Below are 27706 nucleotides of genomic sequence, written 5' to 3' on the forward strand. Positions count from 1 at the left end.
AAGAGTCTCTTGCTCTTAACATTTAAAGTTCTTGCTCTTAGCTCAGCCCAGGCCACAAAAAGGGAGGAGGAAATGAAACCCTATATTTCACTGTCATAGACTTACACCCTATATTCAAGTCAAATTATATTTATTAAGATCAAAAGGAATTTCTATGGTTATTTGTTTGCAGATTTAAAGCTTTAAGGAAAATATTAAATAGTATGAAGATATACATTCACTTCCTATCTCAACATGAGTGAAATTGGTTGAGTTTATTCTATAAGTTTTGGTGGTTCTATTTTCTGTCTTTATTATCTAGTGTTTAAGTGAAGGTGAGCTTAGCCGATCTGTTTTATGTCTATGTGACATGCATCCTCCTTCTTTTTTGGCTCTCTTCTCCCTCTTGGGTCTTGACTTCTATCACTATTTTGGAAAGTCAGGAAGTCAGCCAGAATAAAATGAAGTCTAGCAGATTTTTTTAATAGCATTTATTTAGGACAGTAATTCCAGGGGCAGCGAGTCCACCATTAGCAAGGATATATTGGTTACTTTTATTATGTATGTCTGAATTCCTTGTCTGTCATGCCACACGTAAACCCAGAAGAGAACAGTTAGCAGATTTGTGGTTTGCACTGTCTCTGAGATGTTGCCTTAAATACCTGATTCATAATTCTCTGGGGGGAAATCTCACTCTCTGGACAGTGGGAGATGAAGGGGCTGGGATGCCATTAGAAGCAGTGTTGGTCTTCTGTGCACTGCAGAATCCAGTTCTTTCTCCAGCTAAGCCTGGAATTTTAAATCCAGGAATATAGCTAAGAATCCTGACTTCTTGGTTCTGCCCACTGCTAATTGTCAATCAAGACAATGATTTTAAAAAAAATTAAAATTTGGACTCAACAACATATTGAAGGTATATTTTCCGAGTAACTCATGGTATTAAGTATGGACTTGCTGATGAAGGAACACGTTGGTGATGTTTATACTGACAACATCTGATAAAATGTCATGTGATAAATGTGGGAATATATCCCAATGTGGTAAAATATGGGAGTATATCAACATAAGCTCTGAGTAAGAGCAAGTTATTGAAAGGCATCTGGCTGTCATGACAACAGCGATCCCTAATGAATCTGCACGGATAAAGACTAGCACTTCTCCTAGTGGCTTTGCTATCTCCACACATTTCATTTATATCAGACACATTGAGAAAAAAATGTATGTTCTAGAACTCGAATGGAATTTTCTTGATAGGTGGAAGGACTAATGAGGTAAGGAAGATTACTAAGAGAACAGAAAGAAAGGCCTTGTATTCCAGTATTGGCCTTTTTTGGATTCCTTTGCAATTTGTGTCCTCAGGGTGTGATGGAATGGATGGACGGCAGTGATGATGAAATTAGGCTAAATTAAATGACCAAAGTGTGGGTTCTGTTCACATGCTGCTTATCACCTCTGCAACTTAATGCCTGCATTTTAAACTGAGAGAGTAATACCTCTCATGCATCTTTCACAGGGCTTTTCTATAGAAAGCAAGTGAAAAAAGTCCTATAAAACTCTAAAATTTTATGTCAATTCAAAAATATTTGTTCTTTTATAAGTTGTACAAGTTGAGCATTGTGAAGGACTGAAGAAATTCAAATAGTAGTTAGTAGTACATCAAGTTACTCAAATAAAAATAAAATTTTAAAAATCAAATTAGGAAAGTATAATTTAAAAACAAAAAGAAAAAGAAAGGAGAAAAATGAGTGGGAAATATCAGAAAGGGAGACAAAACATGAGAGACTCCTAACTCTGGGAAACGAACTAGGGGTGGTGGAGGAGGAGGTGGGTGGGGGGTGGGGGTGACTGGGTGACGGGCACTGAGGGGGGCACTTGATGGGATGAGCACTGGGTGTTATTCTATATGTTGGCAAATTGAACACCAATAAAAAATAAATTTATAAAAAAAATAAAGGAGCTAAAATGTTACTTAAATACAAAAAAAAAAAATAAAGTTGCTAAAAGAGTAAATCCAAAAACAAAGCAAATGATAGTAGTAGTAATAGTTGTAGTAGAAGTTGTAGTAGTGGACGTAGTAGCAGTAGCCAGAATTTGTTGAGCACCTGACACATGCTAAGAGCTGATCTGAGGGTCAGATTCTTTAGATACATTGCCTTAATATTCACAGTAACTTTATAAAGTAGATTAAAAAAAACTCAATTGCATATATGAAGAAATTGCATTTCAGAGAGAAATGAAGCAATTTGCCCAAAGTCACAACAGATAAGAAAGAATGGTGTCAATAATCCCCAGTCTATGAATGACACACAGACCTGCACGGAACAAAAGGATACAGATGGCACCGATTTCCAGTACTTAGCTTTTCTTCCGGCTTGGAGCTGTCATTAATACATTCCTAATTTCATATTTTTATCTTTTGCACTAAGATGCAAAGAATCAGCTCTACAGGGTGCTTGTTTTTCTTTGATTTTTTGGAAACTAGCATAATTGGAAGAGACTGAAATTACCAAGATCTTTATGTGCAACTCCACATGCAGAATAAGAATAGTAAGCATATTGTCTCTGTTGCATTCTTCCATTAAGTTTCCAAAATAACCTGATGGAGATTTTGAAAATATCTGTACCTAAGTAAGTGTGTTAGTGAGACTGATGTCAGAGAAAAAAAAAAAAAAGAAGATAACTTTATAAAATAGGTCACTAACTGGAAAATATCAGTGAAATTGCAAGATCTTATTTTTCTTCAAATGAACATGACTATAAGATAAGTCTTAAAATGACTAAGCTTTGGAAAGATCAAACTGGATAGTTATTACAAAAGGTAAAATAATTTAATACACAAATAATGACGCAGCATCTTTCAAAATTATGTCCTTAAAAAACTAAATATGCAATATGAAAAAATGCCATATAATTATTCATCCATTGTAAGATATTACTAAGAGAAAAAAAAATCTTGTAATGTCAATTTAACTGAAAGTAAGTTTAAGGAAATTACTCATCTCAAGAAAAAAGAGCCCTAATTGGCAATTCATAGAAAACCTTCTAACAGCCAACAAACATAGGAAAAAACCCCCACAAAACCTTGCAACTTGCTATTCAAACATTCAAATTAAAAGGAGAAAAACTATTTCAGCTATCAAAAAGCCACAGGGTTAAACAATTTAAAACAGGTAAGCCTTTCTGTGACTGGCAGGCTTGTTGGCTGCTAGTAAAAGGGAAGGTGATACAATCATGATGAAAAGACATTTGGAAATGTTATTAAATAACTTCAAAAATGTCATACTTTTTGAACCTGTAGTTCCATTTCTGAGCAAATAGAGATGAAGTAGGTTAAGTATAAGTATCATCTTTTAATTGTTGTTTTTTATAGTAAAAAATTAGAAAAACACTATGTTCAAAATAAAATATTTTGGTGAAGATACATATGGCAGTGCACACTATCCAACCATTAAATATTTTAGAAAAAAAATATATTTTTGAATATTATCTAACAGAGAGATTATAATTAGGTGGAAAAAACAAATATAAAAATACATACAAAGTATACACATGATTTTGTTTAAAAACATGGAGCACAGGAAAAAAATACTAGAAGAAACATGCTGAATTTGGGTGGAGGCATAAAATTTAGTTTTTCTTTATAAACTCTGTATTTCCAAAGTTTGTTCAAGAGCATATAATATAAAAAGCTTATATGAAATTGTTTGTAAGCGTATTAAATAATGTTAAAAAAATGAGTGATGCTAAACAATAAACTACTTTGACAGTTAATTAAGGAAGTGAGTAATTAACCCTAATAGGCCATCGTTTTATTTGTAAGAATAAAATATTTATAATTTTCTAAAAGATCTCTGCCTGACATTTTATTTGGCTTGAAGGGGACTCTGTCATTGTCAGACATAAGATCCTTCAGTTGTTTAAAATGAATCCATCGATGCAACTGCTTTCTTTCCCTGGAAGTAGACTGCACTTTTTCCGATTTCTATTGTTGTATTTTCTTAGTTGTCTAAATAATCTATGCCCAGAGAGATAATGTTTTGGCAACCCATACTGGTTGTTCCTTTCTTCATAGTCACTAAAAAAGTAAATCCTTCAGGAGAACATTTCTTTAGCTTACTTTTTCATTATTTCCAGAGGCAAAAACTGGCAGGGCAATTTATAATTCAATTTTTGCTAAATCCATGACACCCAATATATATGTCAGGCATTTCAACGGCAGGGTACTTTGGGGATAGGTGATAAATTGTACTGATTATAAGTGCAAGCTGTTCTTCTAAAACATCATATCAAAAAGAAGGTAGGTACCATTAGGAAAATGTAATGTGTCTTTCGATTGTCCAGAAACATCAGAAATAATCACTTCGGGTGAATATATTCCCCTTAGTGTTATACAGCAAAATATTACGGTTCTTACCATGTTTTTGATAGCACTCATCTGGAGAAAGGGGAAAAAAGACCCTATCAGTTCACAAACCTATCACAGGCTGGTAGTCTTTCAGCAGGCACGTAGCTCTTAGAGTTGCAATAACTCATACCTGCCAGAAAGGACTGACTCTGAAACCCGAAACATGGCCCTAATCATTTTAGGACCGTGTTGGTATATATGAGTAGAATAAATATTATTTTATAATATAATCTCCTCTGATCTTTTTAAACATCCTTTCAGTGTTCCAGATATTGCCCTGTGTGATATACACGGCTTAAGCAAAGCCACAGGATCTCTTAGGTTATCTCCAAAAAAATGCTTAAGAAAAAGTGGACAATTGAAATATAAAATTCTGCTTTGGTGGTAGACATGTACACACCCACACGTGCTGCAGTTAAGTTTGGCATTCCATTAATGAGTGAAGTAATTAAGCAAAGCAAACTGGCGGGTTGGCTACTCCAGGCCTTTAGCATAGGGAATGGGCTAGGGAGCCTTTCACCTCTGGGTCAATGGTTTCTGTTTAATCGGGCTGTTAATGACTAAAAGTCATTGTTTCCATCTGAGAGCTGTTTGGTCTCAATGTGAAGTAAGTTGGTGGTCTGCTATCAGTTTCTTATGTGCAAATGTACAGATCGTGAAATCCACTGCTGCTTTTGCTAGGCTGTTGGACAACTCGGTAAAAATCCTGCTGTTTGAAGGAAATGACAAAAGAAGTCTCTCTCAGAACAGAACATACCTCTATCAGGAAAGGTATTCCTAAATAGAAAGCTATAGAGAAAGCTTATTTATGTAGTTTACATAAAATAAGAGAGGACTAGTGAAAGAATGTGCATTTAATCCTCATGGTAGTCTTTTTATATAGTTGTTTCACAAACCCTAACTTACTTGAACCTTCAAGTTACTGTATAGGATAGAGGCCATGCGGATGATCATATTTTAAAGTTTCAGAAGCCAAAGCTCAAAGGGGTCAGGGCTTGCCCACGATCATGCAAGTAGTACATTTTTATGTCAGTGCTGGAGTGGTATGATAGCTTCTTGGAAGAGGGGGACTTGAGGAGGGCTTTCAAGACCTGGGAAAATTGAAGTAGAACAGAAAAGTAAATGATGTTTCAGGAAGGATGTCAGTATGAGCAAATCAAAAAGGTAGAGATTAGCACAGCATGTTCATAGTTGATGACACTGCATACACTTTATGTTATGTGTTCTCATGGGAATATATTTGACTATAGTTTTCAAATAGTTTTAACACACACACAAGTACATTAATGAACACCTGTATGTTCACACAGACTAAGGTTATGTAAACAATAATGAATTGTAAGTGGTGTTCTTTCAACAGAAAAGGTAGCAGTAAAGATCCATTCAGAACAAAATGTTTAACTACTTATGAAGAAGCAGATGTGAAGCTGTTGCTGGAGACAGACAAGAAGTATATAAACCTTCTTTGGGCAGTGGTGGACAGATAAAGACTGTTAGGATCCTAATAGCAAGCTAACAATATCTTGATTAAGGAAGAAGTGCTTCTGGTAATCTCACAGATAAGAAGTTCTTTTCTTAAAAAACATTATTTATTCATGAGAGGCACAGAGAGAGAGAGGCAGAGACAGAGGCAGAAGGAGAAGCAGGCTCTCTGCAGGGAGCTCAACACAGGACTCCATCTCAGGACCCTGGGATAATGGACCTGAGCCACCCAGGAGCCCCAATAAGAGCAGTTCTTGTACTTTTCAGTCAAGAAAATTCCTGAAGTCTGTGGAACATCCTGCTACAGTTGTGAGAGGAAATCTAGCTCAGGTATCTATGTTTCTCAACTGGGAGATGAACTCTCCCACACACAGGGGTTGGAGAAGAGTAGGGATAATTTTGATTTTCACTATGATAGGGGCTCTAATGGGCAAGGCCAGACATGCTCAGCTTCGGTCCCACCCTGTGAACCCTTGCCCAGTCCCCAGTGCCAGGAAACACTGTTAACATTTTTCTCATCAGTTTCTCTGTAGACCCAAGACTATAACTCTAAGACTGACAAAGCAAAAAGACCAATACTCATTATCTCAGTAGTTTTATCTTTATTTATCCTTCACCTACTTCAATTTTGTCTTCATTTCTTTTTTTTCTTTTTCCTTTTTTTACATAGGCTCCATGCTGGGCATGTGTGGCTTGAACTCCTAGCCCTGAGATCAAGACCTGAGCTGAGATCAAGAGTCAGAGACTTAACCAACTGAGTCATCCAGGCACCCTTTCCCTTCCCTTTAAAAAGTGATTTTCCTACTAAGATTATTCCACCAGAAGTGTGCCTGAGTGAGGAGAGTCTGCTTGAGGATTCTCTCTCTCCTCCCTCTACCTCTCCCCTTGCTCATGCTCTCTCTTTCTCAAATCAATTAATAAATCTTTACAAAATGATATTCCTACTAAGATTATCCCTAAACAAAACACCTAATCTAATGGGTGCTTTTGAGTTATCATCTTTGCTGGACATCCACTTTTGCTGGAAACTCTCTTCTGTCTTGACCACTTTAGCTCCCTTTCTTTAAGTTTTTTCCCTATGACCTCGACCTTGGCTACCATCACTGATGATTCCCAAATCTCTATCTCTAGTGCTAATCAGTCTCCTAAATTTGAGACCAAAGTATCGAGACAAGACCAATTGTCTACTGCACATCTCCACCTTCACATCACACAGACAGATGTGGGTTTTCAGAAGTGTCAAAATTATGCCATGGTAATCTTCTCTTTTCTGTTTTCATCCAAGTGACAGATTTTTCTTAAGTGGAGCTAAAAATAAAATATAACTAGTGCCTTCTAGTTTGGCTGAAGATACAAACATAGGTAATTATGAAAAGGAGTGTCCACAATTCCATGGGAGACAAAAGAGGGAGTGTTCAACTCTGGAAAGAGAGGTAGAAGAGGTGACTAGTCAGAGTCCAGGAAACATCTTAGGGTACATATTACTTAAGCTCAGAGTCCCCCATGATCAGAGGCACTCTGAACAAACTTAACAAGTAACATGCACATTTGGCTGAGAAAGATTAGTGTGTGTTCTTGCACCTCTTTGTCATTTGGTGTAGCTTCAAAATGCACAGGAGGAGGGCAAAAGTGCAGTGAAAGAGAGGCAGCAACAATATCACAAAGGTATTTTATTTCTCTACAAATTAATTTGGGCCTTATTCTATAGGTAACTGAACAATTGAATTAGTTTAACTAGAGGTTGCGTGGTAGCATAAGTTTTGTGTTTCTGATGATTATTCCCAATGTGGTAAAGAGGATGATGGAGAATACAGAGCAGTACATAATGGAAGACAAGGACAACATCAAAGGATTTTTGGCAACCAACTTAGAAATCACGAGACTCTGATGTAGGATGTCAGAATTGAACACTGTAAGAAGTGAAGTCCCTATTTCCTATTCTGTGGAAGTAAAATCAACAGAATTGAAAGAATTGAGTAAAATCAATAGAGAATTGAGGATGACTACCAGATGTCTGGGTTTGGTGATGCAGGGCACGATGCCAATGAAAGAGAGAGAGATAAAAGAGGAAAGAAAAATGAGAACATTTTTTAACTTCACCATGGGCTTAAACACACTCAGCCTTGAGGGTCAAAGCTGAGGAATGATCTCTTTATTCTAGGTAGGATCTGCCCTATACCAACCCTTTCCTTCTTAAGACATTAAACTTTGGGCTTATCCTTAATGGTAGAATGGGTACAATAAATAAAGAGCATTGGAAAATATCTCAAAAATATCATTTTTGTGATATTAAAATGCCATGTGTGATCTTTGACATGTCACTTAAACCTACTTGAGTTCACTAGTCCTACCTACTGAGAGAGCAGAATGATATCTACTTCATGGTGATGCTATATCAAAAGAAAATGACTCATTTTAAGGTACCCACACACCTTTTTACACTCAGAAGTCTCTCTCAAGATTAGGTGCATCTTTTCCTTCCCGCAGTGTGGTTTTCAAAGAGCTTCAGAAATATGCCAAATGTTCTCCAGATATTCTTTGCCTTTTAAAAATAAAATCATGCTTCTTATTGAACTCCTATATTTTAGCACCTTTGACAGAGAATAAATAATTTATTGGCATTGTTCTTGGCCTGTTTGATGTGCTTAGAGATTCAGCAGTCTAGTCTTACCTAACTGTGAAGCTTTGTGGCAGCTATATATTTTTCTAAAAATAGTACTTAGAAGAAAATAACCACCTTTAAAGGGCAGGCTTTAAGAGTCCAAACAGTTTTTATAAAAGTTACCATACATAGAGGCAAATGACTGCAGCAATTGGAATCCAGAAATGAAATTTTCCTCACTGTGGGTTGGAATGGTATGAGCAGAAATGAGAAAATCCCAACTTTAAATTTGGTAGGTCCAACTGATGAAACGTTTTAAAACTGATGGCTAAAAGTGGAATTTGATGTAGGAGAGTCCCAGAAGACCTGATAACAAAGAAATTATCATTTATAACAGCAAGATTGGGGAAAACTTTTGGTATAAAACAAAACAGACCTAGCAGTTAAGTTTCTATGGAATTATTCCAGCCACAGGGTTCCTTATTAGAATCTATATAATTTGGTTTGGTTGATGTAGTTGTGTGGCTGATTTATGCTACTGATAACAGAAGCTTATAAATTTCTTCAAGGGAAGTATAGGACTTTGTAGTGGACTGTGTTTTAATTCACTTACACACCAGTTTCCACTAGCAGCAGCTTAAGTCTTTTGTATAAATCAGAAGTGCCTGCCCTTTCCAAAGTCTTGTCTGTACCCTTGTATATCCATTAAAAACATATCAATATGGAATATAATTGGCAGAACTTTGGACCTAATCCACTTTCCCCCTGTTTAATGCTGCGTTTTGGCTCATAGATCCACACAGAAGATGGATGAGGCATTTTCATTTATAGCAGTGGTTTTCAACTAAATATTTATAGTAACATGAAAAAGGGAGAAGGCAAAAAAGCATGTGTTTATGTGAAATGAAATACAATAGAGAAGTAAATATTGATGGACTTCATATAGGCCTACATATGGGTGAACTGATTGACAGAAGAAAGAATGAGACACGAAGAAATCCTAGGACTTAGACTTGAGTGACTCCATACTTGGAAAGGCAGGATAGAAGATGATGAGTTGTCCAAGTCGACTGAGTATGAGATGCCAGTGAAGAAGGAAGACTACATTTGCTTTTACCAGGAAGCCAAGAGCAGAGAGAATGTGTTTGATTTTGAAGGGAAGGTGAGAAGAAGTATATAGAAGAGGAGCTAAGAGTATTTTGGGACTTGAGTATATTTAAATGCTAATAGAAAGGATCTAGTAGACACAACATGAGCAAAGAAAAAAAGGAAAGTAGAATCCCAAAGGGGTCTTGTTTATGTGGGTTATATCTAGTAATATTTACCATATGAGTAATTAAAACTAAGAAATTATTAAAATATTCACCGATATTAACTCATTCAAATTGCCATGACACACCCGTTATATATTAACACAAATGCTTTAATTTAGAAAAGTATATTTTCTAAAATGTAAATAGTGTTGAGTGCCACTGTTTTATACTTTCGCAATTCTTTTAATATCATGCTCAATAAAAGACAGCTAGGTTCCTATGTCTGCCTCTGCATTCAGTTAGTTGCCGTATGTTGTTTTGGTTAATGTTTATTAGGCAAATCTGGCCTCACACAAATGTATAGTTAAATAATGGGAGAACTGTCAGTATGTTTCTCTGATGCTAAACTAGGATTCACCACATGGTAGTTTCTTAAAGATTAGCTGCAATCTAAAATCTGAAGCCTTATCATTAAATGAATCTCTTGTACCCTACAATACATTTTTCTGTTTTGGCTTTGAATTGAGTTATACAGATGTTCTACATGCTGACAGATTTTATCACACAATGTTAAAAAATCACATTTGTTATTATTATCACTGATCTCATCAGAAAGATCTTTAAGTATTGGGAGGCTGTCAAAATTATGATGTTAGTTACAAGTTTCCCAAAATTCTAACATTCACTTGAAAGCTAAAAATTTACATGTGGCAATACTTTAAATTGTTTTTCCTTAAAGTGGCAGGTCCATTTAGTTCATTTAGTTCATTTTCAAGAAAATGTCTGCTGGGTACCTGAGTCAAAATGACCCTTATTTGTCTATCCAGTTATTTTTTCAAGTAAAATGTGTTTCATGAAGAAGCTCTCAATTAAAACAATTGCACAAATGTTTTTCCTCAAAACAACTATCATTTTCACTATACAGTAGACGTATTTTAGGTGTACTTTCTATTATGTCACACAGAATATTAAAAGGTTGAATATCAAGGTTTGAGATTCTATTTTTTAATTTTTTTAAAGATGTATTTATTTATTTGAGAGAAAGAGAGAGCATACATGTGTGTGCACACACATAGACACACACGTGTACCAAGGAAGGGGAAGAGGGAGAGGCAGAGAAGCAGACTTGCCACTGAGAAGGGAGCCCTAACCAAGCTTGATCTCACAACCCTGAGATCATGACCGGAGCCAAAATCAGGAGTTGGAAGCCCCTCAAGGGAGCCCCTCACGGGTTGGAATTCACTAAGATTAACAATTTTTGTGGCTTCTTCAAAGTTATTTTTAAGCAAGCTGGCTTGCCTTCTTAAGTGCAAGTGTGTGGACATGAAGAATACAATGATTCCTAGCACATATGTGTTAAAACTGCCTTGACTGGTGCTAAGGCATCCCAAAGTTCCACCTGCCATAGACTTTGCTTCAGTGCAAAAGTTAAGACAAGTGAAATAGTTTTAAACTTGTGGAGGCTGTGACATTTTCTAAGAAATTCCTGAGATCCATGGACCACACCTTGAGAACTGCTACTCTAAGAATTTACTATATAAAGACAGAATTTAAACCCATTTGAGAAAATCCTACTAAATAAATATTTATGGAACCATCAGAAATGTATTTGGAAAGTAAAAGGTCTATTTTTACCTCATATCATACAAATATAATTTTAATAGATTAAATGGTTACATGTTTATTATTTTATTAGCTAAAACTAATAGAAAATATAGGTGGATATGTATTTAACTTGGGGGGAAGATTTTCTTTGCATAAACACAAAAGAAGAAACTATAAATGGAAATATGGATAGAGTAAAAAAATTTGAAAGACTTTCATGTCAACAACAACAGTGTCCAGAAAAGTATAAACAAACTGGAAAACTGAGAAAACAATATTTGCAACATATGACGGTTAAAGATGCACCTTTTATACATAGTTAGCTCTCATGAATTAATAAGGAAAAGGGAAAATAAGACAAATCACTTTTAATAAAATAACTATAAATGGTCAATGAAGCAAGGGAAAACAATGTTCAAACTTTCTATTGATACAGCAAATCAGTAAAGATAGAAAAAAATGATTATCTTAGTTACAATTATGGCTACTGAACAACTTCCCCTAACTAAACTCAGCAGCTTAAAATAACAGACTGTTTCTCACAGTTTCTGTGAGTCAAGCATCTGGGGTAGCTCAGGGTTGGTTCTGGCTCAAGGTTTTTTATGATGTTGCCTTGAAAGATTGAACTGAAGCCAAAGGAGTCTCTTTCAAACTCATCCCCTGCCTGCCTCTCCACTGGACTTCCAACAACACGGATGCTTGTTTTTCTCAGCATTAAGTGATAAGAGAGAGAGAGAGAGAGAGAGAGAGAGAGAGAGAACAAGATGGAAATAGTCTTTTTATAACTCAGTCTCTGAAGTGATAGCCCATCATTTCTGCTATGTTCTATTCGTTAGAACCAAGACACTAAGTGCACCCTACTCTGAAGGGGAGAGAATCATTGGACACCATTTTAGAGGCTATCTAACGCAATGATCATCTCCAACATGGCTGGACTATGATGATACAGGTGGGAAAAGGTATAATTTCTGTCTCTCTGGAGGAATTGGGCAATTATATCAAAGCATTAAACATCTTGGCCCTTGTGACATAGCAATTCTATATCTAAGAAATAACGAATATAAAAAGTATATAAAAGATATTCACAGTAATGTAAATTATAATAGTGAAAAATTAGAAGAAACCTAAATGCCTGAGAATATTTAAAAATTAGTTAAATAAATTATTATATATTGGGCAGCCTGGGTGGCTCAGCGGTTTAGCGCCACCTTCAGTCCAGGGCATGATCCTGGAGACTCGGTATCGAGTCCCACATGGGCTCCCTGTATGGAGCCTGCTTCTCCCTCTGCCTGTGTCTCTGCCTCTCTCTCTCTCTCTCTCTGTCTCTCATGAATAAATAAACAAAAAATTTTAAAATAAATTATTATATATTCCAGGAATATAAAATTTGCAGCTCTTAAAAACATTTTTTTAAAAACTTTTGCTAACAAGGGCAATTACTTGTGATTTACAGTTTATCGGGGATGTACTCTATGCTGATATGTTTTTTAAAACTTAATGCGTGCTTATATGCATTGAAACCATGTTTGAAAGGATACAATTCTAAATGTTAGTGATTTGTCTGTGTGTATGGTGGGGAAAATTTCTTGTTTTCATTTGTATTTTTTCTGTTTCTCTGTTTATACTGAAACTATTATACGGGCAATCAGAAAATATACTCTAATAAAGAAGTAATGAATTAATTTTTTTAAAAAATCAACAGAAAAGGAACTTTGATAGAAATGACTTTGAGACCAATCACTAAAACCATAATATAGAGTATAATAATTATTATGTTTTAAGCTGCTATAGTTGTGATTCTTTTTTCTATACTCAATATAATATTACATAAATGGCAACATAGTTTTATATGTGCAGTCACAAATAAAATTTGAGTTAGTGGGGTTGAGGGTTCGAGAAAAGTCATTAACAGTTTAAAAGTTTATCATTTAAAAGTAAATTATCATTTCTTTCTAAATTCTTGAAAAAGCAGACAGGTTCCAGTTTCTTTATTAAATGACTGTCCTGTTCACCAAGAACATAAATTAAGTGATTTAAAAGATTATTTCTTGTCTAAGTTCAGTGATTTTGACCAATTTTATTGGAATTCTATCCTTAATTTTTGCTTTTAAGAAAGAATGTTAGTTCAAAACACATTGGTATAATTTAAAGTAAATTTCCCAAACCACCCCTGGGTATCTTTCCTTGTGTCCATGGTAGTGCTACACTTGACTCCAGTGAAGCATACCTCTTGGTGAGGCTCGTAATACTTTCTACTGGCTGTTAATACCGTCTTATTTTTGAGGACATACCATTTATAAGTGAGAACTTTTGCAAGAGGATATTTTTGAGACTATTTGATGTCATGCAAGTTAATTTAGATTTGGACTGAGCTGATACACATACGCAGAACAAGAAGACACCCCCCCCCCGCAAAAAAAAAAAAAAAAAATCAAGCCAGCAAACTGAGATTAATGCATTCTTTAGTAGGTATTGTGGAAATCCCCTTAAGAATCTCCATTTTATAATATGTTCTTATGCGATGCATTCAAACATTAGGTTTCATTTGGAGTTTCACAATTGCCCTGTTATGATGGTTTTTAGTAGCTGGCCCATTGTAATATATCTTTGGAGAGTGTTTATTATGTTTTAAAATTTGGATCTGAATCCATAGCCAAACTTAATGCTGACATTCATAAGGGCTTGATAGGCTCTATCTCTGGCTGGAGAAAGCTCTTATTGTGGTCAATGTAACTGAGCCAACTATTAATAATGTCAGAATACCATTCTGCAAAGCAGAGCAATACTTAGTCAAAGTGATTCATATTAGCTGAGCATGAGCAAAGAAATCTCCACAGGCTATTTCAGAATCCTGGACTGCCATTGAATCCATTGCTGTTGTGAACACAGTGGAAAGAATCAGGGTTCATGCTCCTGGCTGTTCAGACTTCTTAGTAAATGTTTCACTGTGTCCCAAGGAGAAGACAGAGTGTTTTAATGTGGGAAATGGAACCTTCTGTGCTGTCTGTTCTGGAGAAAAGAATGTGGCTTCTAAAATATTACTTTTTGAACTTCCTGCACTGTATTTATACAATTCTGACTCTTTAAAAGGCTAAACTGTGTTATGACTAAACGAGTTACTGATAGACTTAATTTGTTCTCTGAGAGAAGTGGTCTCCTTGTCGCTATGCACTTCCCTTTATGTGGTGTGGTCATCTCTTGGTCTGTATTATTCAACATTCAGCAAATCTTTGACAAGGAAGCATTAGCTGGGGGACCTGTTTCTCCACTTACCGTGCTAGATACTCATATTGTTCCTTGAGACTGTGTTATGATTCGGTGGTGAAAAACAAGGTTGTGGAATGAGACCCAATTGGAATTTCATCTTACTTGGGGTTCCCTTCACTGAATCTCAATTCCCTTTTTGTAAAGGGAGGATAATAATACTTCTTCAAGCTGTTTTGAAGATTAGTTCTCACAATTAATAATTGTTCAATAAATTATAGTTTTGGACCAGACGACCAAAACATTTGATTTCATTTGGCTGTGGAAAATGGGTTCGGTTGATGAAAATGCATTAGTGAATTTCCGAGCACTAGCATTGTACTCCAGGTCATCATTATGTACACTTGTAAAGGCAAAAATAGACCCTGATATCAGAACTGAGGGAACAGATTAAGTAAGCAATGTCTTATTTTTTGAAAAAAAAAATGCAACCCACAGTAAGAAATACATTTGACCTTGTGACCTGGTCTACAATACAGAGACATGCCATACTTGTAACTGAAATGACAGTTTAATGGAACTACATTCTTCTGCGTATGAGATACTCTGATATTTTCTCTCTTTTTCTTGTCTCTTCTTTTCCTCTCAGGTTAGAACCAACTAAGTTAATTTCATATGCACTAATGGTGTGTAAACAGTATGAAAAACACTAATTCAATGGAGAGTAAATTAATTTATTGCACAAATTTGTTTAGGACAGTATTGGTTATTGAGTGTCATTTCCTTGTACTTGTATTTTGTAATTTTTAATTATATTAATGAATGTTTGCTTCTAGAAAGGGGAAGGACACTGACAATTGCGAATATGTACTGTGCCAAATATCATCTATATCGTTTTGCACGTTATCTCCTCTTTCATTACAAGGGTCTTACCATTCTCTCCATTTTACAGATAAGGAAACCAAAATTGCAAAAAATAAAATATCTTACCCAAGAATTCAAAACCTTTGATTTTCCACTGTCTCTAAATGCAAGAGGCAAAATAACTTACAGTAGTACATTGATAAGCTTTTATCTGTGAGCTGTACTCTGTGTTCTTTAATTAAATTGTGCATCCTTGATCACTTTTAATAGAATTTGAATGTAAATTATAACACAAACATTTGGAAAAGGGATCACATATTAGTTCTACTTTGTATGATCTTAATAAAGAGTAGCCCTCACCAGGAAATATTCTGAAATGGTAGGATAATTAGGCTAATTTAGCATCTCTTGGTAAAATAGAATTTCCTGGCATGTGGCTATTTTGCTCTATGATTCTAAATCCAATAGTTTTAATTTTTTCCTGTAAAAAATACTTTTAGAAGAGACAATACGGGAATCTTACTCTCTTTTAGTTAAAAATAAACCAACTTTGATAGTACCATCATAAACCTAGAAGGATTTTAGTTTGATTCAGTGTTTGAAAGAATGACCAAACTCTAAGTTTATTTTTTCATAGTTCTTTTTTTTCTTCTACAGATCCCTCTCCACAATGGATTAACAACAGACATCTGAAGTTGTACTGTTTAAATATCTTTGAATTATTTTTGTTTAAAAATGTCAATGGGTACGATAGGAAAAGTACATTTTTTTCCCTGTAACTTCAAAACAACTGAACAGAACCTTTGGACTGAAACCAAGAATTGAATGCTTTAGCTTTAAGAAGATTTTCCTTTCTGAAAAATAATGAATGAGTCTCTTTATAAGTTTAACTATTTCAGGTTTCAATTCTCTGACTTCCAGTGTGCTATTTTTTTTTAAATGTAATGCTTCATGAGTAAACATTTTCTTCTTCTTCAGTTTTCTCTCAAGTCATGTAGACTTCAGATATAAAACTTCTATACAGATGAGTTACATCATGCTTTTAGGTATGTAAAAAGTAGAGTTCCATTTTCTTAATGGCTACTTTTGAGTGTGTATTCGTGAGTGACAATGCTTGAGGACAGCCTGCAAAGACTGGTGGAATGAGAAAGACATGGTTTTTCTACTTGCTACACATGGGATTTTAATAGAGGTTCATCTTTGTGATATTCCTTGGTGGGGGCACAACAGTGTTTAGTAATTTTTATTTAGTAGATTTAGTAGATTACAGAAAACGTGTTCAGGCCATTGTGGAGACTGACCAAGATCCATAGTGTCTGAGACTCCATGTTGGGACCATTAATTCCTGAGGTCTGCTTTTAGATACAGCCAGACATGCAAAGCAGACAGATTACCGTAGGCCTTCTGTTTTAGAAATCAGAACACATAAGGGCATCTGGCACACTCTGCTCTGCCTTCCAAACCACCAGAGCTTTCTAAGGCCATCAAAACTTGCACCTGCTACCTACTTCAAGTGCACACATTCCTTGACTCACAGTGTTCCAGCTGAAGCCTTCTCAAATCATTTGTGGGGAAGGCAAGCCAGTGAACAATGTGAAAATTGCAAAGGCAGATTTTAAATTATAATGACTTTATGAAATTACTCTTAATATTCTTAAGTGTACACTGGCTCATTTTTCCCCCAAGAACACAGTATATACATCCCTTTTGTATTTCCATTCAAAACGTGTATCTATAAGGCAAATGCACTCCTCTGTGAAGGAAATTTGTATAGATAAGATGAATGGTAACTATCACCAAGAGTTAAAATGGTGACTCAGTTGATAGGTGAAGGTTTATCAGAAGGAAAATATGGAATGATAGATTAGCAAACCTGTTGATGGACTCATTTTGCTTTCTTATTTTCTGCAGTGCTTTTTGATAAAACCAAATTTGATAAACCAAATTTGGGACAAAGAACTGTAATACAAAACAGAATATAATATTAACTTGGTGTGATAGAAAATACATTCTACTGGTTTATCTTCTAGTCTCCAAAGTGATTCTATGGAATATATATAATATGTAAACTAAAGTAAAAAAGTAACATACTTACTATAAGAATTTGTTATTTTTATTGATCATGATTTAATATTTTATGATTACATAGAAATAAAGGAGCAGTATGTTGAGAATTGTATTTCAGGATGATTTATCTGGCATTGTGTGTGCTAAGAAGAGAAAGACTATGAGAAGAAAAAGCAATTTCATTTCTAGTAATAAAGATTATGTTTTAAAAATCAGTATTCCACATTAAATTTATTATAATAAGATAGCCATACGGTATAGTAAAGAGACATGGGAAGATAAGACACCAGTGTTTTAGTTAGAATTTGTTTTCTAATGAGTGACACTTTGCCGTGCTGAAATTTAGCTTTCTGAACTATAACATAAGAATTACATCACCTGTAACATCTTTTAAAGTTCTAGAACAAAAATTTGGAAGAAAAAAACCTTATTTCACCAAAACCGAAGTGCCTGGGAACCTAATAAACAAAATTGCTTTTTATGCTTCCCAGAATAGGGCTCTCCGTGCCATTCCCTGGAGGAGTCTGGAGCACCAACTTTTAAGGCTGCCATCCTGCAAGTTGTGAAACTCACTGTCTTGTCAGCAGTCCATCTTTATTTGCTCTACCTGGATTCTGTGCTTTGACCATTCTAGACTATTCCATGAAAAAACATCACACCCTCTTCCTTCTCTGGGTCCTTTTCCCTCCTCACACCAGTATCTTTCTGTGTTTCTGTCATAGCTACCATCCTCAGTCTTGGGTAACTTTTTCTTTTTCAGTCTCAATTATAATCCTGTGGCTATGCTGTTAGACACCGGGCGTCTGAGTACCGAGATTCAAATTCCGAGCCCATTGCTTTTAAAAATAGTTGACTATGGGTAAGCAACTAAGTCTGTGTTTTTCTCTCTGTAAATGTAAGGACCCACCCCTTAGGCCTGTTATGAGGTTTATGTGAGCTATTAGACGTGAAATGCTGGCTCTCTGCTGCACAGCCTTCTTGGAGTGTTTAATACTATCATGAACCCTAGAGCTGTTGGTGTTTACCTGTAGGGTAGCATTTAGCTCTTGTTTTGGAATTGCCTTTTTAGTCAGTTATCTGTATCTATCCATTACTTACTTCTACCTCCCAGTTAGGCCAGATGGTCCCAGAGAACAGAAACTAGGTCTTGTTCACCGCTGTGTCTTCAATGCCTAAAAATTAGCCTGTCTCATGGTAGAGACCAAATGAATCTTGAATGACAGCATGGTCATTCCATCTTACAATCTAATAGGGGAAAGAATCAGCAATTCTAATTCAGAGATATAATCTATAGACAACTAGAATGATTTATGAGTTAATTTTTTAAAAAAGATTTTATTTATTTATTCATGAGAGGCACAGGGGCAGAGAGAGAGAGAGAGAGAGAGAGAGAGAGACAGGCAGAGGGAGAAGCAGGCTTTATGCAGGGAGCCTGATGTGGGACTCGATCCCGGGGCCCCAGGGTCACGCCCCTGGCTGAAGGTGGCGCTAAACCACTGAGCCACCAGGGCTGCCCAGGAGTTAATTTTTTAACAACCCAGAACTTTTGGCATGCCAACAACTCATTTGAAAAGAACTTACTCATTTTAATATTTTGGTCTTTTCAGAAGACTAAGCAGGTTTGACTTCCCTCACTGGGGAACATTGCTTTATGGTGGTTTGCTCATGGGAGACTAAATTTTATGCAGATCTATACTGATAAAGGAAATTGACAATATGTTGAAGTATTTCTTTATTTGGGATCTTGCTGATGAAGGTAACATAAATCGGTAGATTTTCATTTGGCCAAGGCAGCCAAGAAAACACTTTGTTACCTCTTTTCTAAATTCTAGCAAGTAATTCAGGATCAAGTGGGTAATCTGTGGGGAATTCTTCAAAATTGACAGAACCTTATACAGATTCATGTCTAGGAAACTTCACCGAAGTTTCCAACCGAAGATAGTCATTCTTATTTTCTGGAAAAAGAAATAAGAGGAAAAAAAAAAAAAAAGAAGTGATTTGTTTGGTCATTAGGGGTTTAACCCCAGGGTTCTTCTCCCATTATTTTCTTTATAATATAAACTGTTGCCTGAACCTGTTTCCTCCTGCACTGTCCACCAGGTTAATGTTATCACATCCCCTTTGTCTTGTAAGAATTTGGAGCCATCCCCACCCCTTCATCTTCTCTCTACTCTCCATCTTCTTCTGGACCCTTCTGTTGGTGACCAGGTGTTTTGTTCTTGAAGGATTCCCCTCTTCAGCTCAAGTGCCACTACCAAACAGTGGCAGCTCAGGGGCCACTTATAGATGAGTGTTACTGAAGTTAGGACAAATCTGTAGTAAGCTCATTTCCCTTAAGATGTCAATCCTAAAGGACAACACTCAACTGGACACATAGACTCAATTGGACACATGTGGTCATGACTTTGTCAGAAGACATCCTGGATATGTGTGTGAAACAACGAAAAAGTTACTCTGAGGATAAAGCTTTCTTAAAATATGAGACTTAGCACCAGGAAAAAGGAGAAAAGTTAGAAGTATGGAACTCATTTTTAAAAATTATGATAATTTGAGCGTATATTTTTTTCAAATGAATCATTGATGAGAAAATAATTATAAATCTATGCGGTACACGAAGACCATTTTCAAATTAAAAACTATGTTTATGTTTTCCAGCTATAGAGTAATTTAAAAGTAAAGGAGGTCACCACCTAACCTGATTCTTTAAATAAGCATTCACTTGCTTCAATAATTGTGGCTTTACAGATCATCTTGGAGTTCTTCCTATGATTTAGTTAGTGATATTGAACAGGCTCTAAAGCAAGAAAAGAAGGGAAGCTGTATAAAGTAAATAAACTTAACAAGGCAGAAGATACATGTGCCCAGAGAGTTCAACAATTTAGAAGATTTGTCTGACTTTTTTTAAGTCCAGAAGTAATCTGTGTTGATTATAACAGGAAACTAGTCTTCCAAATTAGAGACTGTACATGTGTGTGGTCAAAACCCTCTTTTAAAAAAAATGCATTGAAAAATGTAAAAGGCTGTTTAAGGAAATCACAACTTCCTATATTCTCTCTTCATTAAGTCTCTAAAAATAGTTTTGTCAACTCATATATACAAATGCACGGTTCTTCTAAAAAGGTGTGTGGGAAAAACTCACATTGAGACCTATCTACAACACTGTTTTCTACATAGCAAAGTTGTATACATGCTCACCATTGATGAAACATGCTAGCAACTTTTATTTTGGATCTCAGCGATGAAGATAACATAAATTAGTAGCCAGCTTTTCATTTGGTCAAACTGTCCAAGAAAATGCCCCATCGTCCATTTTTAAAATGCTAACAAAGTTAAAAAAAATAATGAAAAGGCCTTGATACGACAATGCCATCATTTCTCTGGTCAACATTTTAGGGATGTCAAGTGTGATCCTAAAACAATCCATATTATTCTGGAGTTCGGAGGTTCTAAGTTTATAATAATTTTTAAATGAATGCAGCAAACTAAATTCTTTTTTGTGGGGGGTGTTGGGATGAAGTGGGGGAGGTGGGTTATGTTAAGAGAGAGAAAAGGGAGAAAAAGAAGGCAAACTGGGAACTAGTTAATTAAAATAATAATGATGTCAGTCTTTTTACATTGGAAATATGTGCTCCATCATGCTCAAATAACGGGGAGTGCAGATTTACTGATAAGGACTGGGGGACTGTAGTTGGGGTTAGATGAATGCTTACCATGTGTGACCAAGTGGGAGGAAATGGGTGAGGCAGGGAAGGGGAGAAATAATTCACTTGGCGTCTGGCATGATGATGTTGAAGCTCTTTAGCAATGGTTTGTGTGTTATGTATGGGTTATGAGAGTTTGCTCTTGCTTTGTGCCTGCCGCAAAGAAATGCCTTTTGGCTCAGATTAAGTTGTAATCACTTCCCTTTGGCACCCCTTCAGTGGTGTCAGCATTTACAGTTTATTCCCAGACATGGCTTCAGGAAGTCTTTGCTTCTCAAAAGCTGGAGAATGCAAACCCACGTCGCACACATTGAGCGGACTTGCCCAATTCCCTAGGGTAATGACACCTGACTCTCTACCCATGATCTCGTCTGTTCCACTGTCAGTGGCAGCTCTTGCCAGTTAATTGGGTTCATTACAGCAGAAAGGGAATCAGGAAGATAGAACTGGACAAAATACTTCCACCACAATTTTCTGGGGTATTTAAACTGGAGGAAGGAGTTCTTGGCTTTTCCCCAGACACTATGGAGAAAGGAGAGAGACAGTTGAGGTAGAAAGTCTCATACACTATGCAGATTATTATGATTAAATCCTCCTAAGTAAACTGTGCTGCTGGGTATCCTTTACATTTTGTCTTTTTGAAATCCCAAATGTTTTTGAAATTTGAAAACTCAAACTACTGGCCTACCAAACCCTAGAGAAGCAGCAGACCAGGAAAGGAAACCTGGCAAAATAAGAATAAACAACGATTCTGTTTAAGATGGATGTGAATCGTCAAAAGAAAGGGACAAGGCAGACAAATTTCAATCTCTCCAGACCTTTTCCAATTCTGCTTTTCTTTTTTTCCCCCTCTGACAGCTCCCTAGTGGTTTCTGATGTCTTTCTGAAAAATTCAGGTAGCTGATTCATTCATCAGTATTCCTTAGTGTCCTCCAACATGTTTTTGCCTTCCCTGGGGGGTTTCCTTACATATTTATCTGTGATAAAAATAATTAGATTTTTTTAAGCCTATAAAAGTCCTAACTACATGCCTTTAACTACTTTTTTTTTTCCTTTTTTACTTTGTTTTATTTTTCTTGTTTTTTAAGGAGGTAAAGTGCTGCACTGCTGGATTGCTGTTTCCTGACTGCACTTCCAAAGGCAGTAATTCAAACAAAGGCTTCCAAGACAGGTGAGGCTGGTGTCACCAGCTCTGGGACCCTGGGCTTTCATTTTGTCATTTGCAAGATAGGAATATTCATATTGCGAAGTTATGTAATGATTAGATTATGTGATGCCTAATACACATGAGCTATTCAATAAATGTTAAAACAGTTTTTTTCTGTAAAGAAGGTAGGAACTGAAAGAAGTGACTTAAAAAATCTATAGGATTGTCTACCACCAAACTTTGTCACCAATATAATGTTAAGACCAGATTAAAAAAAAAAGATACATCTGACTTAGATCTCTCCATCAGGCTACATCTGATAACTCAGAACTGCTCAGCTTTGACCATTCCCCAAGATGCACTGACAAATCACACTGCAGTCCTGTATTTGTCATTTAAAGATATCAGCTCAATTAAAACAGTCTCTATATTACCCTTACTGCCTCTATTCACAGTGCATACCTGTTGTTTCTTTTGGTTTCCCTTGAGGAGATATCGCTCCAGCAAATATGTGCCTCTTCTATAAGACCCAGACCTGATTAATATTCTTTTTAAATGATTTTTTTCATTCAGTAAAGGCCTATTAATATCTTTATTTACAACCAGGTGTGTGTGGTTATTTGCAGTACTGGATTATTTAATCCACTGGATTATCTAATCTTTTATATTATTTCTAATAACATCTATTTTTAAATATAAATCTGTGAATTCTAAGACTTGGGCTAAGGGATCTAACAAAAGCTTTCCCTAAAACTAAAGGTTTGCCATCATGGTAACTGGTTGTTTTCCAGGCTAAATGTGGAGCACATAATCAGTATGAAAAGTATAAAAATTTAAATATTAAATAAATTTTAATTTATTAAAATTAATATTTTAAATATTAACTAAGCAAAACAAAACTACCATCATGATTCCTTGGCCTTTTAAACTGGACATGGCTCAACCTCTTGGAATAGTTATTTTAATCTCAACTGTCTACTATGGTGGTCTCCAAAGTGGAGTACACAAAATGATCCATTAGGGTGCAATAAAAATATTAGAATTCTCCTCTTATTCTTTTATTTTTAAAAAGAAAGAAGTGAGCTCTACTATACTTAATAAATTAATTGTTATGAGTTTCTCCCTCAGCCCACCATTGTTCCTATATGTCAGATGATTGCCTGTCCTGCCCTTTATGCAAAATAAGCTAAGGTAGGAGTGCTAGCTCATTTTTTTTTTTTGAGTGCTAGCTCATTAAGAGGAGGTGTTATTAGCAATATCTTTATTAAATTGTTTGATCTAATTTGATCTCTGCATATTACAACATAACATAGTTTTTGTGTGTTCTGGTTATGTGATTTTATGGCTATCACTAAAACACCCCCCATATAATAAACATGAGGCTTTAAAATATTCATTCTGGAAATTGCTGCTTAAAACAATATTATTAATGCAAGCCCAAGGGACCAAAAAAAATAGCATAATCAGTACATTTTTTACTATTAATAAAGCTCTCTGTCAGCCAAAAAAAAATGGTAAAAACATTGACTGTCAAATAATATTTCTCAAGTGGTCAGCCAAAAGAAAAATATCAAGAACACTACATAAAACGGATTCACATCCACCACCTTTAATTCAAACTTTTCATTAAGTATATACTGTATGAAAAAATGTTAACTAATGATAGTATGAAGCCATCACATTGAACTACTCACTTCAAAACATAATTTCCTCTTTATTTCTCCTTATCAAAGAATTTGTATTTTTGTGTATTTTTTAAAGTATGTAATTAGCATGGTAGTACACATCTGTCACTTGTAGATAAATGAACAAAAATGAAGGGCATACACAAAAAACACCTTTACAGAGAGGTATGAAAATCAAAATGTTTGGGCAGCCCAGGTGACTCAACAGTTTAGCTTCGCCTTCAGCCCAGTGTGTGATCCTGGAGACCCAGGATCAAGTCCTACGTTGGGCTCCCTGCATGGAGCCTGCTTCTCCCTCTGCCTGTGTCTCTGCCTCTCTCTCTCTCTCTCTCTCTCTCATTCTCTCTCTCTGTGTCTCTCATGAATAAATAAATAAAATCTTAAAAAAAAAAAAGACAAGCTAAATGTAGACACCAGTGCTCCTCTAGAATGTAAATATCTTGCTAAACTGTAAGGCTCTTGAGGGCAAGGGTTATAAACTAACTGGAATCTCCGTAAGAAGTGAATGAACAGGGGAGTAGATGAATGAGTGAAGATTTCAGTGACTCACATTTCTTGACTTTGGGGCACTTAGGCATCTTTGGTGTTTGAGGCAGCATTTGCTATAAAAAATATAAACTGTGAGTATACTCTGCTTTGGAATTGTGGCAACAGCAGACTGACAAAAATAATATCAGCTTTGACCTCATTAGATAATAAAAAAGATAATATCTTCTTTTTTGATAGAAATTCATCCCTGTCCTTATATTATGTTGCTTTTTTGTCTAACAGAAATGACTTATATCTGTAAAAATATAAATTTTCTTCATTTTTGGAATTATCTCTACATCTATAGTTACTTCTAGACTTCTACATTTTGCCTATTTTCTAAAACTCATAGTCCTTTTTTTTATTAACCTTGCTCTATGAAGAAATGCACCTCTGTTAATTTATGACCAAACTTTATGACACTGAAATTATGTGCTCCATTAACTTCAATTCCACAGTTATTAAGTTCCACTTATTCTGAGCCTCGACTGTGATACTTATGAGTTATGCAAACAAATCCTCATCTTCAGAGAATCTGTAGTCGTTTTATTTTTGTAAGCTTTAAATTATGTGTGTATACATGTAAACACACATGCATATTTATATGATTTTTATTTGGTATGATGTTTCCTTTTGAAGCCAGATATAAACTACAATTAGAGCCCAGGTTTATAATTCCAAAGGTACTCTTTCAAAACCCCAGACACTTCTGTCTGTTGAAAATATGACATAGATACAAGCAGAAGGATGAAGACTTCAAGAAATATGATCCCATCATGTGCTTCCTCCAGAAGCAGAACCCATAAGAGTTGAGCAAAGGCATGAGATGAGCATGGTCTGAAGATAAGAAGATGTGGCTGGTAAATAGGAGTTATGGAACTAATGTCATTCTGGGGTCCCAATGTTGGTCATAGGTTTACACACAACCTCCTCTCTCCAGGTTGAGAAATTGTCCCCTGAATTAAGGAACCAGGACACTTCCTAAGAGAAACTGCTATTGTCAGTGATATCCCAGCATTCTCTAGCAGTTCAATTGTTTTCACCTTTCTCTTTCACCACCTGCCCTCCTCTCCACTGTATGTATGTATGTGTACACACACACATACACACACATCTCCAGAGAAGCATCTGACACAACTGCTCTTCAGTTCCCTCAATTCACAAAAAGAACTAAAAGGTTACTGATTCCTATATTAGACTATGGCTTGTATAGAACATAGAGACAGTCAATTTTTCCTTTAATAATTCATTCAATAATTAAGCAATGAACATTGAGAACTTAGAGTGTCAAAACTGTTTAATTGCCCCCTGCTACCCAATCTCCCTTTCCTCATGTTAGTAAACTCTTTGGACTTTCCATGGAACACAAGCCTCCCAGCTAGGTCCTTTCTGTTGGCTAATGTGAGCAACATCTGGGTTGCTTCCTTAGAAAAGAAGCTTCTTACCCTCCACCTTCTTTCTCTTTATCCAGATATAGGAATATGGATGTGATGCTAGTGAGCTAGCTTCAATCTTTTGGATGAGGGCAATATTGAGGCTAACAGAGCAAAAGGTATAAGGAGCCTGGGTCCCTGTATGACCTGGTGGAGCACAGAGATACCTACCTGCCCTCGAGTGCCAGCTCACAGTTGGTTGAGCTTGTTCCACAAGGGAGAAAAAAACCTTCCATCTTGTCTGGGAAACAGTGCTTTGGGGAATACTTAGTCTATATTCTAATGAGGAGACCAACTTTGGAGATGAAAGAGTGGAAATTTATGTAAATATTTAATAAAATATTTTCTTAGATATAAAATAATTTCACCTTATACCTTTACAGCATCAGGCTTTATATATGGTTCCCGCCCCCCCTCCTGCTCCTTATAATGCCTCTTATCCATGGGCTAAAATTCTACTTTTCTGTCAAGGTCTTGCTCAAATATTACCTACTTAGTAGTTCTTGTGAATTTTGTCCCTCCTCCTGAACCTATCCTATGCCTTCTATACTGTTCCACATAAGATCAATCTCTTCCTTTGTGCTTCTTTCAAAATATAGTTTTTGTCTAATATTATGATTATGCATATGTTTGTATATTCCACTAGAGGCTTCAGAACAAAGACCATCATCTCACTAATTTTTTTATTTTCCTGACATCTAGAGCAATGTCTTCAATAATCAAATAAATGTTTGTGGAATATTCATTGAATGCAAGCTCTATTCTTTGTATATTTATCAGACTAAAATAGTAGATGTTTTTCATAGTTAATCTGAAGAAAATGTTCCTATTTACTCCTTTTCTATTTATCAAATGGGAAAGTAATTGTTTTTTCAAAAATTGCAAGAGAAGGATATCTTCTTTTTCTCCAATTAGATAGTACTAGGCTGTCTTGGAAACATATGGCAGAAAAACTAACTATTGTTAGGATAAGATAATTATGATTGTAATAACCCATTTAAAAGACATATCAGCTGCTCCTGTTTTATTTTCCACATAATAGAGCTATGGGCTGTTCCAGTATGATGTTTTCAGGACCCGGTATATATTTTTATTTCCCTTCATGAATCTTTCATCCTTTTACTGACATTTATTCTTTTTATGCAATTATCCTAAAAGGAAAGCTCTGGCCAGGCAAATGGGTTGTTGTCTGCCTCTGAAAAGACATTCATACTTGTGGCTTAGCTTTCAAGTTCTGCGATCAGGAACCCTCGGGCCCCTTTTTAAGGAGGTTGCAGGCTAGTTGAGCTTCACTGTCTCCCAAAATGTCCAAAATGAGATTACATGATGGGCAAGATCAATTTACTGGAAGGTACTTAAGCAATAAATCTGCAGCTTTTGGTCTCGTCACTGTTTCTTTCAAGCTTTGTGGCAGAAAATTAAGCCGCAAGAGCTTTGACAAATTGGATATTACTACATCTAATTGTGTATGTTTAAGCTTATCACAGTGAATCGCTGCATTGTAACTGACTAGTGTGCCAACAAGGCCTTCGTTTAATCGGTGCAGTGCCATTTAATGGCGATTAATCACCCGACTAAAATGTCATATTAAGGTCACAGAAACTTGAAGGCTCAGAAGAGAGAACATTAAAGCCAGCTGATAAATAGAGCAAAAGCGCATGTTGTGCCAAGGGAAGTCGAGCTCTTTGCTTTGTTAGAAGCTGGTAGGACATCTAACGAGAACTCGGGCTTAACTTTCAACTCAGATCAGA

General features: G+C 35.8%; 1 protein-coding gene across 1 annotated transcript in view; it reads left to right on the forward strand.

Moving 5' to 3' along the window:
• Window positions 1-27706, forward strand: part of LOC119877537 — a 410753-nt gene that overhangs the window by 302439 nt on the left and 80608 nt on the right. The window contains exon 6 of the transcript XR_005378572.1: window positions 22251-22333. The gene's annotated coding sequence lies outside the window, so the exon portion shown is untranslated. The remainder of the gene's footprint in view (window positions 1-22250; window positions 22334-27706) is intronic.

This window comes from Canis lupus, chromosome 25 (genome assembly GCF_011100685.1).
Source record: "Canis lupus familiaris isolate Mischka breed German Shepherd chromosome 25, alternate assembly UU_Cfam_GSD_1.0, whole genome shotgun sequence".
NCBI classification, from domain to species: domain Eukaryota; kingdom Metazoa; phylum Chordata; class Mammalia; order Carnivora; family Canidae; genus Canis; species Canis lupus.